This window comes from Rhinoderma darwinii, chromosome 4, assembly GCF_050947455.1.
Source record: "Rhinoderma darwinii isolate aRhiDar2 chromosome 4, aRhiDar2.hap1, whole genome shotgun sequence".
NCBI classification, from domain to species: Eukaryota; Metazoa; Chordata; class Amphibia; order Anura; family Rhinodermatidae; genus Rhinoderma; species Rhinoderma darwinii.
This window is the reverse complement of record NC_134690.1, coordinates 396,291,792-396,310,004: the sequence shown is the minus strand read 5'-3', so window position 1 is coordinate 396,310,004 and position 18,213 is coordinate 396,291,792. Positions and strand designations below refer to the sequence as shown.

Below are 18,213 nucleotides of genomic sequence, written 5' to 3'. Positions count from 1 at the left end.
ATTTTGCAGCATAAAGCAATGTGGTTGCTTTACCACATGCAATGCTGCCATTTTGGGAATTGCTCCATCTAGTGACCAGCACTGGGAAATATTATAAATTAGAATCTAATTTATAATATTTCCTGACTCGTGAAAAAAATAAAAAAAATTAGAACAATGTTTAATCACTTATACACTAATTGTTTAACTAAAAAAAATCAAACATTTTTTTCTAGCGTCACATTCCCTTTAAAGAAACCCGTATCCTGGATAATTTATGCACGGAGATGGCAGTCTCCATATGGATAAAAAAACAGATGGGACATATATTGGTAGATGGCGTCGCTTTAATTTATATTTCTGCCAAAAATGAAAACATATGACTAGGAAGATATTAAAGGGGTTTTCCACTAAGCACTTTCATTACACTTTTTTTTTTTTAAGACCCACTGATCTGCTTTGCGAGTGGCATGTGTTTCTCACGCACTAGCAAAGCACTTTTTTTTTATTGCAATCGATGCGCAAATCACGCACAGCACACCGACGAGATTCACGTTCGTGTGACTGGGCCCTTAAACGTATTTATTTATATGGCTGGAACTACCACTACAGAGACTTCAACAATGTATTACAATTATCAGCTAAAGACCCTGAAATATTAGAAAGTCTAGTGCCAGTGCCTAGCGTAAAATCATTGCACAAGTCTGTAGCCAGATGAAGTAGTGCAGCGCCCATGGCCACGGACCGTCGGGATTACTCACTTCCTGACGGCCGCAGCCATGGATCTGTGAGCGCTGGCGCGCATCTCCTCCTCAGCCGAAGCCAGTGCTCACTTCCGCTTCACTCTGCTGTGTCCCGTAAGGTGCGCACGCCGGGCACGAGCGTGCGTGCACCTGAAAAGTATGTGAAATTAGCCCATGATCACCCTGGACTATAAGAAGGGCCCTGCCCCTTCCTTCATTGCCTGAGCGTTGTTGTGTTTACCCGTATTAGTCTTTGCAAATGGTCCCTTAGTGTTTTTCAGTTCCCAGTGTTCCTGTACCTGCTACCTGTACCCCGTGCTACCTTGTTCTTGTGCCATTGAGAGTTGGAGTCGTGTTGTGCTGTATACTACGCCTGTTGTGTTACACCGCGCTAGATTTCTGCCTGCTGCCAAGGTCCCATCCGAGCCTAACCATCGCTACTGTCTGAAATTTCACAGGTACCCTTATTGGAACTATAGACTGTATGACACTATGTGGTCACTGTATGGCACACACTGATTGCTTTACACACAATTTATCTGAGCACTATATGCACTAAATATAAAGGCTTAAATTTAGTCTTGGGATGATTTTTATTGCAATTCTGTAATATTTATTTGGGCACATTTCTAAATGTAAATTAAAAATGCAGTAAAGTTTAATGAATATTTTCTGTTTGGAAGCAATTATTTCTCTTTCCTCGACTTTAGGACAGAATCTCATATAACTTTTCTGTAGAAATCCCGTAGGTCAACCGGTAACATTTCTAAAAATCTCATTTCTAAGTTATTGTGTGTTGGCTTTGATAACTTTTCCTACTGGCCTGGAAATTGACCAAAGTGACTTCAATTATTTTCTCTACCTTGAGAATAAATTTGCATATAAATATAATTCCATGGATTTGTTACAAATATAGTAAGTAAAATAGAGGTTCACAAGATTGTCGATGACATATATTAACTCATCTTCCGTTTGGTATTTCCGTTCCACGCTATTACCGCATTAATGATATCCAATAACAGTTCTAAATATGGGGCAAAAATAATTGACTGAAAAATAAATTGTTGTCATAGAGTCCCCATAGTGTGCCATACTGTGTGCAGTGCTATTTACCATCACCTATGATTGGTTTAACTCTAATGGAATCCATCACAAATTTGACTTTATGATTTTTTTAATGGACTTGACGACCTGCTGCTGAAAGACTGACCCAATCTGTAGACTTTTTCTTAACATTTTATTAAAGGGTCTGTGAATTACAGCTATGCTCCCGCCATTGATTGCATGGGTATGCCCGATCACCTTGACATAAAAATACTCAAGTACTTCACGTACTATTGCATCAAGAAGTGGGAAGGGGTTAAAAGCACTTTCAAGTCACGGCCGCCCACTTTGTTATTTACTGAATCACGAAATTAAATGAATGTATTTATTCACCGCATTGTTTCTATGTCACATCATGTCTTGAAGCTTTCCCGGAATTAAAATCTCAGATTAACAGGAACTGATTAGAGATTGCTCGGATACTTTACATAATAATTACAGACTAATAATATTCAGCTGATGGTAATCCCTCTATCAGATGACTGTGCGGCCGAAGACGACTTTCACTAATTCCCAGATACAATAGTGTGAATCTCATTGCGCTAAGAGTCGGATGTATCTTTAGTCCCAGGAGAACGTTACAATTGTTAATCTCCTAGTCTAGGCTCACCAGCATAGCTGAAGGAGTCCGAAATTTGCTTTGAAGGCAGGGATGAAAAATGCATATAGCCCAATTGATATGCTTCTTTTAAGTCATTGTAGGCCCAGTTCACACAGAGGAACAGAACATCGTAATTCCCATTGAAAGCAATGGGCAGATGTTTGTAGGCGTAATGTAGCCGTTTCTTCAGGCGTAATTCAAGGCGTAAAACGCCCGAATTACGTCAAAAACCACTGCGTGTGAACATACCCTTAACAAAAAACATGTGGAAAACAGCTCCTGATTTTCAGGCGTTTTTTCGCTGCGTTTTTTACAGCCGTTTTTAGAGCTGTTTTTCTATTGAGTCAATGAAAAACGGCTCCAAAAACGGCCCAAGAAGTGACATGCACTTCTTTTTACAGAAATAACGCCCCGTCGGAACAGAACACCGTATTTCCCATTGAAATCAATGGGCAGATGTTTGTAGGCGTTCTGCTTCCGATTTTTCAGCCATTTTTCGGGACGCTTACGGCCCGAAAAATGGCTGAAAATAACCCGTGTGAACTTACCCTATGTACTGTAAATCTAGATATTGCTAACACTGGGGTGACACTTTAAGGACCTGTTCACACTGAGTTTTTTGCAGGCAGAACATTCTCCCTGGAAAAATCAGCTCTGTTTTTTTAATTGGTTTTCCACCACAGGCGTTTTTTGATGCTTTTTTTTTTACCTCTTTCTTCAACAGGCAGAGGAAAAAACCGCGAGCGTTTTTTTGCCATAAGACGCATCAAAAAACATTGCAGCCGTTTGTGGCGTTTTTTTCCGTTTCCTATTGAGTTCAATGGGGATTTTGAGGCGGAAAACACCTCTCAAGATAGAGTATGTCGCCTCTTTTTCCCTTTGTCCTGTGAGCGTTTTTTTCCGCTCGCGGGAAAAAAGCCTCCACCTCCTATTAAAATCAATAGGAGGCAATTTTGGAAGTTTTTGCCGCGGTTTCTGTGCCAAACACTGCGGCAAAAAACTCTGTGTGAACAGGGCCTGAAGGAGTTATCTGGTTTAGAAAAACTATTTTCAGAAACTCTATCAGGTAATTCTGAGTAACTAGAAGGGGTCCTCTCATTCAGGATCTTATCTATTAGCCGGAGCAGAAAGTGGTTACAAAGAACATCTCATTCTGTTTTCAATAGTTTTTTATTAAACAGTTTTTTGTAATATAATAATAACACAGACTCGCAGAGTCTCAACTTTTGCATATCAATAATACAATTAAACAAAGTATTAGACCAACATGGTCTCCAATAAATCTCACATTATATATCATTCATGATGTCAACACTTCTGCCAAATATATAGTATATAAATGCCTTCATTACTAACATAGGTAACCAATCTTGACATCACATTGCTTTATAGAGTACCTTAACATGGCCTCTAAGGAAAAAATATAAGAGAGAAAAACAAAACACACACAATAAACAAAAGAAGGATAAGGAGGGGGGGAAGGAAAGGTGTAGGGTAGAAGGGTCTCCTAACCATCTCTATGTATTCACGAAAATGTGTGGTTCCTCCATGGGTCCCAAATGGCATCAAATTTGTCTAATGTACCCGCCAGCTGATGTGTTAGGCGGTCATTAACCATTATCCATGAGATCTTAGCGATCAACATATCCATAGACAACGTGGGTGTTCGCCAGGCCCTAGCAATAGTTATTTTAGCTGCCAGAAACACATATCGGAGAAATTTACATGCGGGGGCCCGAACCTCGGGAATAGGACCGCATAGCAGAGCCGTAATCACATCCCTGGGGGGTTTGACTTGGATCACTGTGTTAATAAGCTGGTATACCTGGTTCCAAAATGTGGCAACCACTGGACACTCCCATAGAATATGCATTAGTGTACCCTCCGCACCACATTGTCTAAAGCAGTGCTTATCCACCAATGGGTTAAAGCGAGCTATACGAGTAGGGACCATATACCATCTCATTAATACTTTATAACCCGCTTCCACCAAGGATGTATTGATAGATAGTTTTGAGGTCGTACATGCCATCTCCCGCCACTGCTCCAATTCCACTCCCGTACCTAGATCATGTTCCCATCGTGTCATGTAAGGGAGTTTACCTTCCGGAGTAACCAGATCGGAATATATCGTGGAAATTTTATGTCGTAAGCCAGAAAGCCAACACAGCCGTTCAAAAGTGGTCAATGTGCTGATGTCCCCCCTCCTGGATTTCCAGTTCAACAAGAAGTGGTGTATCTGGATATATCTAAAATGCTCCGATGGGGGCATCGAGTGTGAGTCCTTAAAGTAATCCAGAGTTCTGATGTCCCCCCCTACAAAAAAGTCCTTAATCCTGTAAAACCCCTTATTGAGCCACCACCGGAATTCCATTCTACGCAGACCCGGGGGAAAGGCAGAATTACCCGTGATGGTCATGAGCGGATTATGGGGCGATTTAATATGGAATCTCTTTCTAAGCGAGTCCCACAGCTGTAACATCTGAGAAAGCACAGGGGAGAGAACCGGAGGCCTGTCCGAGGACTCCATCCACAGTAGCGTTTCCAGCGGGAAACTGGTACATGCGGCCGTCTCAATTTGCGTCCACTGGGGACAGTATGGTCTCGCATACATATCTGTAAATTGCGCCAGACGTGCTGCGTGATAGTATTGTTGGATATTGGGAACCCCCAGACCCCCCGCTGTTTTAGGGGTGAATAAAGTTTGTCTCTGTATTCTCGGTCTTTTAGAACCCCAAATAAACCCCATGATGAGCCCTTGGATTTGTCTAAGCGCCTTCTGAGGGACCACAATAGGGAGCGTGCGAAAATAATATAGCAATCTGGGCAATATCGTCATTTTGATGGAGGCAATGCGGCCAAACCATGAAAGATTAAGAGGGGACCATCTAGTGAGATCCGTAGCTATTTGTTGAAAAAGTGGAGGGAAATTGTCCTCGTAAAGGGACTCTATGGTAGGTGTCAATTTAATACCCAAATACGTCAATCTACGTGCATCCCAATGAAAATCAAAGTTAAGTTTTAGGAGCTTCACTACCCCTATTGGCAATGTAAGGTTCATTGCCACCGACTTGGAATGATTGACCTTAAGCCCAGACAGCTTGCCAAACTGATCAAGAATATGAAAGAGATTCGGCAATGATGTGAGAGGTGTCGATATGAAAAGCAGTATGTCATCCGCGAACAAGGCACATTTGTGTTCTACTCCTCCCACCTTCACCCCCCTAATGTCGGGAGAATCTCGTATGAGGTTGGCCAATGGCTCAATAGCCAGCGCAAACAGGGAAGGCGATAGCGGGCACCCCTGTCGCGTTCCTCTGCATATTGGAAAAGCTCCCGACATAAATCCCCTAGAATTTATTTTTGCTGTAGGAAGACAATATAAGATCTTAAGAATAGACAAAAATCCCGTACCGAAGCCCATTCTCTCAAGGACATAAAACAAATAGTCCCAGGATAGCGAGTCAAAGGCTTTCTGGAGGTCAAGGCTTAATAACATACTTTGGCGTCCGGAAGTGCCATCCCACCCCGAACGAACAGCTGAGATAATGTCCACAGCCCGTCTCGTCTGGTCTTCCGCTTGGCGGAGGGGTATAAATCCCGCCTGATCCTTATGTATATATGTGGCTAGGAATGAATTCAATCTAACCGCCAGAATTTTTGTCATAATCTTAAGATCCACATCAAGAAGGGATATCGGGCGATAGTTAGCCTGATCCGTATGATCCTTATGAGGCTTGGGGATAAGATGTATATAGGCTAGATTCGAAAAAGGGGGCAAATTGTTACCCTCCCGATAAGCATTGAACAATTCAACCATGTGCGGGGCCAGGACCTCCCTAAAGTGTTTGTAATAACCTGAGGAAAACCCATCTGGCCCCGGGGCTTTGTGAGCCTTCAGATTTTTAATAACATCCAATACCTCCTCCAATCTAAATTCAGCATCCAGTGTTTCTCTATCCCCTTGGGAAAGTTTAGTAGGGAATGTTTTTTCCAACAAGACCCTAGCCTTATTTTTATCAAACTGAGGTGGAGCTGAGTACAACGCTGAATAAAAATCCTGAAAGGCCTTTACAACTTTTGTGGGATTCTGTGATAAAGATCCATCCGCCAATCGCAGTTTCGGTGGTGTTGAGGTGTTAAATCGGGGCGTGAGGCGTCTAGAGAGTAATGTTCCCGGTTTATCCCCTTGTGTAAAAAACTTATGTTGTGACCAACGCAGACTTTTTTCCGCCCAACTTGTCAGACATAAGTTTAATTCTGTTCTAGCTTCTGCTAATTTTGCTTTAATAACTGCTGAGGGGTCTGTTTTAAATTTCTTAGACAGGTCCGCAAAGTTCCTCTCCTTTAACGCCAGAACCTCCTTCAACCGTTTCTTATTACGCGAGGCTATCTGGATGAATTTCCCCCTAATCACTGCTTTGTGAGCCGCCCAATTGGACATAATTGAGGTGTCTGGTGCCTTATTAAGTAGAAAATATGTGTCCAATTCCCTTTGGATTTCTTTAACTATCTCCTGATCCGATAGTAATGACTCATTCAATCTCCAAGAGGAGATAGGCGGTCTCCCACATAAATCTGACAACCGAACCACAATCGGGTCATGATCAGACCAGGGTGTAGCTAAAATCCTAGCATCCGTGACCTTAGGGAGTAAGCTAGTTGACATCATAACATGATCAATACGGGTGTGGATATTATGGGCTGAGGAGAAATAAGTATAATCCCTTGCTGTGGGGTTAAAATCCCGCCAGACATCTATGACGTCCACTGAATGGAAGAAACGTGCTACTTGTATGCTGGTTGACGTAGGAGGTATAAGTCGCACCCTGAATGCGTGGGATTTATCCATGGACGCGTCCAAGGCGATATTAGAATCCCCACCCATGATTATCGGGCCCTCTATCGATGAATGGATCTTGCGCCACATACCCTGGAAGAACGCCGGTTGGTTGGAGTTCGGGGCATAGTAGTTAATAAAGGTTATTGGAGATTCATGTAACAGACCCGAGACCAGGATGTACCTGCCATCCGGGTCAGAGATCGTGTTGTGAGGTGTAAACGGGACCGACCGAGACAACCATATGCCCACTCCCCTGTGCTTAGTAGAGGCACTAGCCAAAAATTTTTGTGAGTAGTGTTTATGAAAGTACGATGGAGCAGAGGAGGTAGAAAAATGCGTTTCCTGTAAAAATAGTATATCAACATGAGAGGATTTATAATACAAGAAAGCTTTTCGACGCTTGATCGGGGAATTAAGGCCCTGCACATTATGTGTGAGTAAGCTAAAGGTTTTAGCAGATTCCATGGCCGCCATCATAGAGCAGGAGGTAGAACCATGTGCGTATTAGGATCCCGCCATAGAGACAAAGGTCAGAAATAGGAAAGAAAGGAAAGGGAAGGGGGTAAAAGACAGAACAAAAATAAGACATACACAAGGTACCCATAGTACCGAACATAGTCTACCGACTAGGCAGTCAAGGAAGACTGCTAACAGGGGGACAGCAGACCGTCGTGAAGGCACAGCATTTCCGAAAATATATATCCAGACATTCAACCCCTTAACCTATATCAACCCTGAGCATAATAGGCATTCACATGTTAAATATAAGTTAAAGCAAACTTTCATATTTTTTTTTTTTTTTTAAAAAAAACAAAACAAACATATCTATAGCCAGAGTACCAACTCACTGCGAACTTGACCCATCCAAACCCTTCCTCGCCTTTTTCGGGTCAGCTTATAAACCAATTTCCATTACTATAAGTGGGAGTCCAGAGAAGCAAAAGAAATCCCCACATCCCCCCCAACGTATGGATCCCCAGCTCCCAGTCCGCTGAGAACTGCAAATGGCGGTATCCGGCTGAAATTCAGCCTCCATGCTGCTTGAAGACATCTCCGGCCGATATGAAGAATAAAGAAAGAGAAAGAAAAATAAACTATCTGCTTCTATAATCGACCTCCTTTCCGTCATGTCGGATTCAATTGTTGCCGACGAGATTCCACCCTCTGTTCCCGAGGAAACTCTGGACGGCCTCCTTGGGTACGCCATATTGGTGACAACGGGGGATCCCGTATGGGGAGTCGGGAGGAACTGGCTTTATCCTGGGGTGGTAGAATATGTAAGTCCCTCAGCAGGTCCTCTCCCTCCTGTAGCGTAGAGAAGCCATATTGCCTATTATTGCGCATGAAGAGGAGACGAAATGGGAATGCCCACCGGTATGGAATCGCATGGTGTTTGAGGGTCTGCAGAACAGGGCGAAGCATCCGCCTTTTTTGAATGGTTTGGGGAGCCAAATCAGCATATATCTGAACCGCTGTATTATAAATGGTGATCACCGGAAGCTTCCTAGCTCTTTCCATCACCTTCTCCTTAATCGAATAATAGTGGAGTTTCACTATAATATCTCTGGGAAGTCCATCCCTCCTCATGGCCGTCAAAGCTCTATGGGCCCGGTCAATTTCCATATGTGATTCCGATATATCAGGTATCAAGGTAGTGAGTAGCAGGCGAACCACCCCCGGTACCTCTGTCTGAGATTCCGGGACCCCTCTGATCCTGAAGTTATAGCGTCGAGAACGATTTTCCAGGTCCTCAATTCTGGTGTTCGCTTCCTCCAATTGCTCCTGCAGATCCTCCATAAATCTAGTATTCTGGTTAACTCTTGCAGTGACTGAGGTCATTTTGGTCTCAATAGCCTGCATATGCGCCCCCACTTTGTGTAAATCTTGATGTACCGCGGCTATCTTGGAGCTTATTTCCCCCATCTGAGCTTGCATGGCTCTTGATATGCAGGAAAAGATGGCGTCCTCTGTCAACCCGGAAGTAATGGCCGGCTGCATGGGCGAGTGCTGTGAGACGTGAACGGGCGCTAATTGCGGCAGTCCCAGGTCTGGGATCGGGCCCTCTTCTTGTAAATCCTCCTGTGCCTGCAATAGTGATGTGCTGCTATTTTCCCGCAGGAGCACAGGATAATCCTGTGATAACACCGCCGAACTGGATTCTATCTGTGTCCCCTGCTGCTGCTGCAGCAGGCCTTGCTCCGCCATGTTCGGCGCCGCCATCAGCATATCTGCCACGGACCTCTGAGCCTGGGTTTGCTTACCCCTTCTTCCACTCCCTCTGGCCATAGGTGGATGCCCGAACCTCTAAGGTACCTCTCCTTTCTTTTATGGGTCTCGATGTCTGCTGTTAGCGATATATATGCTGGAATGCCTTCACGAGGTGCGGAGCCTGGTTAGAACGCGTCCACCATGTTCAGCTGCGCGCATGCGCCCCCCAGAACATCTCATTCTGGAGGACCCAGCGAGTTCATGCAATTATTTTTGTAATGTATGGAGGGGTTGGGACTTGTTTGGTCAATATATGATACTATTACGGTATGTTCACACGGCCTATTTTCGTCTGTTTTTCGGGCCGTAGACGCCCGAAAAACGGCCGAAAAATAGGAAGCAGAACGCCTCCAAAGATCTGCCCATTGATTTCAATGGGAAAAACGGCGTTCCGTTCCGACCGGCCGTTTTTTTACGCGGCTGTTATGAAAAACGGCCACGTAAAAACACGGCCGCGAAAAAGACATGCATGTCACTACTTGGGACGTTTTTGGATCTGTCTTTCATAGACTCTATTGAACACAGCTCCATAAACAGCCGTAAAAAACGCTGCGAAAAACGCAGCAAAAATCGCGAGTGGCTTAAAAAACGTCTGAAAATCAGGAGCTGTTTTTCCTTGAAAACAGCTTCGTATTTTCAGACGTTTTTGAGTTTGTGTGTGAACATACCCTTACAGGGGCACCATACTGTGGGGCACTAATCATTAGGCCCGGTTTGGTGTGCTTATATGTACACTGTCTGACACTACAACATTTGGGCTGGGGTGGCACCAATAGGAGGTATCACACAGGACATCATCTAAAGTAATGCCGGCCCTGTTTTGCTATTCCCGGTAGAGTAAAATAAATTAGACTTATCGAACTGTTGATTTTTCTAAGAGCCAGTCCATAGATTAAATCCAATTAGAAAATAATTTGATGGTAATTTGATTCATCCTGAAATTGGGCAGCTCGACGTAATGGCTGCAGAGAGTTTTATTTTAAATAAGACCCCTTTACATTAATAAGCTGTCTGCTCTGTGTACATCTGAGCCACGTCAAATTCAGGGCTTTCACTTCTGTGAACCTCTTCAGTATGCAGTTGTTCCCGTCAATCATCTTTTAAGAACTGTTCCAGTTCTGGTCTACGACTTGGCCACTCCGGCACTTTACCATTATTGTTTTGATCCATTCTTATGTCGCTTTGGCTGCATATCTGGAAACGTTGTCTTGTTGGAATCTTCTCACAAGTTGCAGTCCTCTTGCAGACTGCAGCAGGTTTTCTTGTATTCATTTTACCTTTTATCTTCATAAGCCTCCCACAGCATGACGCTGCAACTATCTTACCACCACTTGGATCCTACGTTTGGGCGGTGTGCGGTATTTGCCATTTTTTAGTGGCAAAGATGCTCAATTTCGGTCTCTTGGGACCATAGAATTTTTTTGCACTAGATTAGGGCACGTTCAGACGTGGCAGTATTTTTCCATTGAAAAACGTTGGTACAGATTCGGGGTAATTACGCAACGAATCTGCAGCAACATTTGCATATTTGGCAGGTAATTCAGACATTGCAGATATCACAGCGGACTTGCCACAGATTTCAGTTTTTGCATTGCAAAGGCTGAAATCCGCAGTGAAATTCCGCTTCTCCTCCGCAATGTCATGAGCTGCTGCGGAGGAGAAATTCTGCACCGCAGACTGATTTCTGAACAGTTATTTTCCGCAATGTCTGAACTAAGTTTCCTAAAAATGTAAAGAAAGAAATGAAAAAAACGTCTGAACGTGGCCTCATAGTCTCTCACATGCCTTTTGGGAAACTGTAGCTAAGGCCTTATTCACACGAACATGTTATACGTCCGTGCTACGCATGGACCTATGTTAGTGAATGGGGCCGTTCAGACTGTCAGTGAATTTCACGCAGCGTACGTCCGCTGCGTGAAACTCACAACATGTCCTATACTTGCCCGTGTTTCACGCAGCACGCACCCATTGAAGTCAATGGGTGCGTGAAAATCGCGCACGGCACACGGAAGCACTTCCGGGTGCCATGCGTGCTACAGAAGTAAAATAAATGAATGAAAACAGAAAAGAACCTCGTTCTTTTCTGCTTGTAAACATAAAAACAGAGTGTTATAATGATGCCGGCTGCGCGAAAATCACGCAGCAACGCACCATATGCTGATGTCACATGGACCTTTTGCGCGCGCAAAACGCAGCGTTTTTTGCGCGCGCAAAACGGACACGTCCGTGTGAATAAGGCCTTAGATGTTATATGAGTTTCTCTAACAGTGGCTTTCTCCATGTAACTGGCAAAGTACCGAGGCAACGGTTAGGCTGGATTCACACGAGCATGTTTGGTCCATAATGGACGGAACGTATTTTGGCCGCAAGTCCCGGACCGAACACACTGCAGGGAGCCGGGCTCCTAGTATCATAGTTATGTACGACGCTAGGAGTCCCTGCCTCTCCGTGGAACTACTGTCCCGTACTGAAAACATGATTACAGTACGGGACAGTTGTCCCGCAGAGAGGCAGGGACTCCTAGCATCGTACATAACTATGATGCTAGGAGCCCGGCTCCCTGCAGTGTGTTCGGTCCGGGACTTGCGGCCGAAATACGTTCCGTCCATTACGGACGTAACGTGCTCGTGTAAATCCAGCCTTATTGTATCCATTGTCTTTTCCATCAGCCCCAAAATCTTTTAACTCCTTTATGGATTCCATTCATCTCTCTCCTGGTGGCCTCCTTCACGTATTGAACGGTCACTTTTTGGGGATAGCATACGCCAAGCAGATTGTTTTCACACGGACTCATGTATTTCAATAGGGCCGTTCACACGACCGGGAAAAAAAGGACATGTCCTATCTTACTGCGTGTCACGCATCCCTCCATAGACTCTAGTCTATGGGAGATCCGTGACAACGCGTCCCACACGGATTCACCTCGGACGTGAAAGACTTCTGTTACCGAAGCTCGTCTGAATGTAGCCTAAGCTGTTTCGGATGTTCTTTTGTTCCTCATGGCTTATTTTAGTCAGGAACCTTGCTCATCAGACCAAATATGTGACTTTAAAGGCTATATAAACCTTCTAAAGACATATATTTTTTATATAAAAAGGTCAATCAGTGTTTTTTGTGCAACTTTATAATTAGTTTTTATTAAAAATTATTTTTACTTTTTGAGATACAGCTGCTTTGTATCCTGTATACAGAGCAGCTGTATCGTGCACTAAAACCTGAATCCGTCAGGTCAGCGGGACTGACGGATTCAGTGACAGCCGCTATTGATCACATCTAAGTTAATAACTTAGATGTGATCGATTACAGGTGGATGCTGCGTGTCAGAGACATGCAGGACCCCCTGTCACTGAACCAGTCAGTCCCGCTGTGACGGATTCAGGTCTTAGTGCACGATACAGCTGCTCTGTATACAGGATACAAAGCAGCTGTATCTCAAAAAATATAAAGAATTTTTAATAAAAACAAATTATAAAGTTGCACAAAACACACTGATTGAGGTTTTTGTTAGAAAAAATAAATCGCTTTTAAAACGTGTACAAATTTTTTAAAACAAACTGACTCTTTCAGTAATTATTTAGATGCTTTATTGTAAAGGGGGTGAATACTTATGCATTGACTTTCTACCTGCTTAATAATGTAGATTACTTTGCAGAGTATTATTATTACTTTGACATTGCTCCGTGTGAACGGTGTACTGCACCGCCATTCATTGCTGTTACAGAATAAAACATAAAAAAAGTTGAAGGGGGTGAATATTTTTTCATAGGTTTGTATATCTATATATATATCTCTTTACATGTATAGGGAAAAAAGAACATAAAAGTGGAGGCAGCCTGGAGCCTCGTATAACTGATGACAGCGTATAGACCACTATGGTTTCATATCTCGCACACGAGCTCTGCAGAGATTTTTTTGTTATTTTTGCTGATATTTTAAGGCTTTGCTTTTGGTAACTAAAGGGCCGTTTGCTGCCGGAGCGCGTGGATAACATGATAATATCATCTGCAGAAAGTTCCCTCCGTTCTCAGATGTGATCCTCGGCTCAGTCACGCAGGTTATGTGTCCAACTGGAATTTAATTGGATTGGTTCCCCTTTCTCAATTATTATTTATAAACCGCTCTTCTGTAATCTCGACTTTACATAATTATCTGCGTAGGGTTTGTGCCGGGCAATGTGACAGAAGAATCAGCATAAAAGCAGTATACATTGTATAAGAAATATTCTATGCTGGTACCTGCAGGGCGTTTGTCTGGTGTAATATCTAATTGGCCTATTTCCAATGGAGGAAAACCATGTGACTACTATGAGGCCCGATGCCGATAATCTGCCCTGCCCCCATTGACTGCCATCTAATGTCATTAAAAAGCTCAATGTGCTTATTGGTCACACAAGTCTTGTTTTTCATTTTTTTTCGAGACCCATCTGCTCCCTAATGTGCCCTCCTTCTACCCTATGAACTATGTGGCCAGAACTACGGATACTGTATAACAATTCCTTATTTTATTCAGGTTTGGGGGATAAACCGACTATTCCAAACGGGCCTGTGATTTCTATGTACGTGCCAGTGCACATGCCAGTGGGTACATGTAAAGCCATGAGGGTTAGCAGTCAACTGCGCAACTCTTGAAACATTGCTGTCATTTTTTTTCGGATAATTCTTTCCGTATCCATGTTGTTTTCTCGCCCCTCACCCCTATATATGTTTCCCTCCGGTCCGCCGTTCCCAGTGGAGAGTTGGCTGCATGTGAACAAGATCCTAATAGTTTTACCCCTGGCGCCACATTCCTGACCAACGCAAGTTTCTTCAGGAGAACCTCAGGCTTGCTGCGTCCCCCACTTCTTGTTCACTGTATTTTAAAGTGCATTTCTAATAAAGTTGGAAGAATTTCCTTTTGAAGCGTTGGATATATCTATCTATCAATCTATCTATCTATCTATCTATCTATCTATCTATCTATCTATCTATCTATCTATCTATCTATCTATCTATCTATCTATCTATCTATCTATCTATCTATCTATCTCTCATATCTATCTATCTCATATCTATCTATCTATCTATCTATCTATCTATCTATCTATCTATCTATCTATCTATCTATCTATCTATCTATCTATCTATCTATCTATCTATCTCATATCTATCTATCTATCTATCTATCTATCTATCTATCTATCTATCTATCTATCTATCTATCTATCTATCTATCTATCTATCTATCAATCTATCTATCTATCTATCTATCTATCTATCTATCTATCTATCTATCTATCTATCTATCTATCTATCTATCTATCTATCTATCTATCTATCTATCTATCTCTCATATCTATCTATCTCATATCTATCTATCTATCTATCTATCTATCTATCTATCTATCTATCTATCTATCTATCTATCTATCTATCTATCTATCTATCTATCTATCAATCTATCTATCTATCTATCTATCTATCTATCTATCTATCTATCTATCTATCTATCTATCTATCTATCTATCTATCTATCTATCTATCTATCTCTCATATCTATCTATCTCATATCTATCTATCTATCTATCTATCTATCTATCTATCTATCTATCTATCTATCTATCTATCTATCTATCTATCTATCTATCTATCTATCTATCTATCTATCTATCTATCTATCTATCTATCTATCTATCTCTCATATCTATCTATCTCATATCTATCTATCTATCTATCTATCTATCTATCTATCTATCTATCTATCTATCTATCTATCTATCTATCTATCTATCTATCTATCTATCTATCTATCTATCTATCTATCTATCTATCTATCTATCTATCTATCTCTCATATCTATCTATCTATCTATCTATCTATCTATCTATCTATCTATCTATCTATCTATCTATCTATCTATCTATCTATCTATCTATCTATCTATCTATCTATCTATCTATATCTATCTCTCATATCTATCTATCTATCTATCTATCTATCTATCTATCTATCTATCTATCTATCTATCTATCTATCTATCTATCTATCTATCTATCTATCTATCTATCTATCTATCTAACTATTAGATTTCTGTTTGCGTGTATGGAAATTTTCTGAATCCCGAGCTCAGGCTACTCCATTGTTTAACATTTTTCTGTGATCAATAAAACCTATTTTTCTTCCTCGGCACAAGGAACACATTATTTTCCTCACAACATAATAGAATGGAAATTTAATTTGGATTTTGTACAAGATCACAGCAAAGATAATAAATGCTTATAATTAAAATCTACTTAAAACTAATTAAGATTAATTCACCAGAACTCGTCCATTAACGGCTGTAGAACATTTTGAGGCCACCAATTAAAATGTTAGGAGTTTGTTAAGAGTTTTTTTGTTTGCAAAGCTTTATATAGAGCAGTATCTGTGACGTCTGGCGCGAATAAAAAAAAAGGAAAAGGTGATGCAACCGTAACATCCAATCCAATTGTCAGAATCGGAAAGACGAAAAGAAAAAATCTCAAAAATGGGGAAAGACATTCAATTCCTCAACCCTCTGGGCCAGAAGGTACCTGTAAGAGAAGTCCTCCACCACCAATTCCACCAAAGATTCCCCCTCAAAGATGGCTTTCGAGGAGGAGAAGCCGGGAAAACAGAAGAAACCTGATGGTTCCACATTTCCCCATATTTAGTGGGTTAAGTGACCATAATGGACCCCATATCTATACAGTTCTGCCAATAATACACAACAGGTGACAGACCCAGTAAGAAAAAATTAATATATCTAATTATGGAATAACCTTCCATATGGAATAAAAGATTTTCTCTTCATCTTGTCAAGCCTGAAACTCCAGCCATGATACGGGTAAGTGCAATCAAACAGTTAAACGTAAGGTGCATGCAAATGTGTCCTACTAACCAATGGGCTCCCACCATCAGTTATTTTCAGGCATCGGCAAACATTTACTCTTGAATACCCGTTTTGTATGTATCTAAATAGGTGCAACATTTTGTACTAATAAATTCCTTAACACATCTTTATGCGGGTCAGTAATTTGTGTTTCTGAAACGAAGCTCCAAATCCCCAGCAGAGATAAAGATTTAAAACAATAATATTCTGACTGCTTGCAGCCACCACTAGAGGGAGATAACTGTTATACATTGAACTCAATAATAAGACAGTATGCCGTAAGCTCCTGAGCTCCCTCTAGTGGTGACTGCAGGCAATTTGGGATTTGGAACTCTGTATCAAGAGGATCTCTGACTGCTATAAAGATATATTAGGAAATGAATCCTCTCAAAATCTTGGACCCAAGATCGATGTGATGATAAAAAGTGGATATTCAGTTTAAGCTTAATATTGTGGAGACTAAAGCACATCAGGACTTTCCAACTGCTCGGCCCATTGACCAGAGGATCCAGGTGTTAAAAAAGTTGTCCAGGCTGCAAGCTGTTTTTTATACTGATGACCTATCCACAGGTCATCTGTATAGAATCAGTGGGGGTCCAACACCCGGACCCCACACTGATCAGCTGTACCGGCTGCCTCGAGGCACCGGAAGTTATGCAGTGGTCAGTGCCGGAAGCAGATGGCTTCGACCACTGTATAGAGGCCGTACTGCAGCCCTGCACCTATTTACTTGAATAGGAGCAGTGCTGCAGCACGGCCACTATATAGTGGTTGAAGCCATCTGCGTAGCTTTTCCGCAGATGATCAGTGCGGGATCCGGGTGTTGGACCCCCACAGATCATATACTGATGACCTATCCTGTAGATAGGTCATCAGTATAAAAACAGCCCCCATCCTGGACAACCCCTTTAACCTTTAAAATGCTGCATGCCATAACAAATATTCTCATTGAGTTCTGTTCTTACATCAAGTTGTTAAATATTCTAATAATACATCTTTCCAAGAAAAGTTGGGTGACAACCAATATGGCCGTCCCGAAGGTCAGCTCTGCTTATTTCTACATTGATACCTCCCCCGCTTCTATATTGATGCATATCAGGGTTTTGAGCACTCATCTCTAGTAATAGGACCACATTAACACAAGGACAACTACGGTTTCTATCATTTCTTCAGATAAAGAATCAACCCAGTTAGTCATTTATTCCGCCTGTCACCACATGTAGACAAGGTCAGAACATCTTATCCGGTTACTGTATTTTTATTTCATTGCTTTCAAGCTATTTGGAGTCCCCTCTAGCACATTCAATTCCACTATTCTCTGCCTGGAGGCGGCAAGACACAATAATACGCAAGGCTAAGCTTAATATTCTCCATTATATTGTTCAATGTTTTTTAATGTTTTATATCTGGTGCACTCCAGTGTTAGGCTTTGGTCACTTATGGGCCATCAAAGTTTATACTGGTGCGGCTGAGAGATAGACCATCACTCCCAAAAATGTTTTACCCTTTATTTTTTGCTTCCCATTAAAGTGAAAGACAAAAAAAAAAAAAATTGAAAGGGGAAATCTCATGTGTATAATTTTAGTTTAATGAATTAGATGTAAGTCTGTAGTAGAGAAATAATGTGTTTCTTCTTTTTTTAAATGTTGTACTTATTTATTTTTTATGTTTAAAAGCTTTCCTGGGGGCGGCCATATTTTCTGTATAGACAGTGCATCAGAGTGTGCGTGCTTTGTGGCAGCTGCAATGAATAGGAGTAAGCTGACCGAGAAATGTTATAAATTGTTACA

General features: G+C 41.8%; 1 protein-coding gene across 3 annotated transcripts in view; it reads right to left on the bottom strand.

Moving 5' to 3' along the window:
* Window positions 1-18,213, bottom strand: part of SUSD4 (sushi domain containing 4) — a 100,683-nt gene that overhangs the window by 41,219 nt on the left and 41,251 nt on the right. The gene's annotated exons all lie outside the window — the stretch shown is intronic.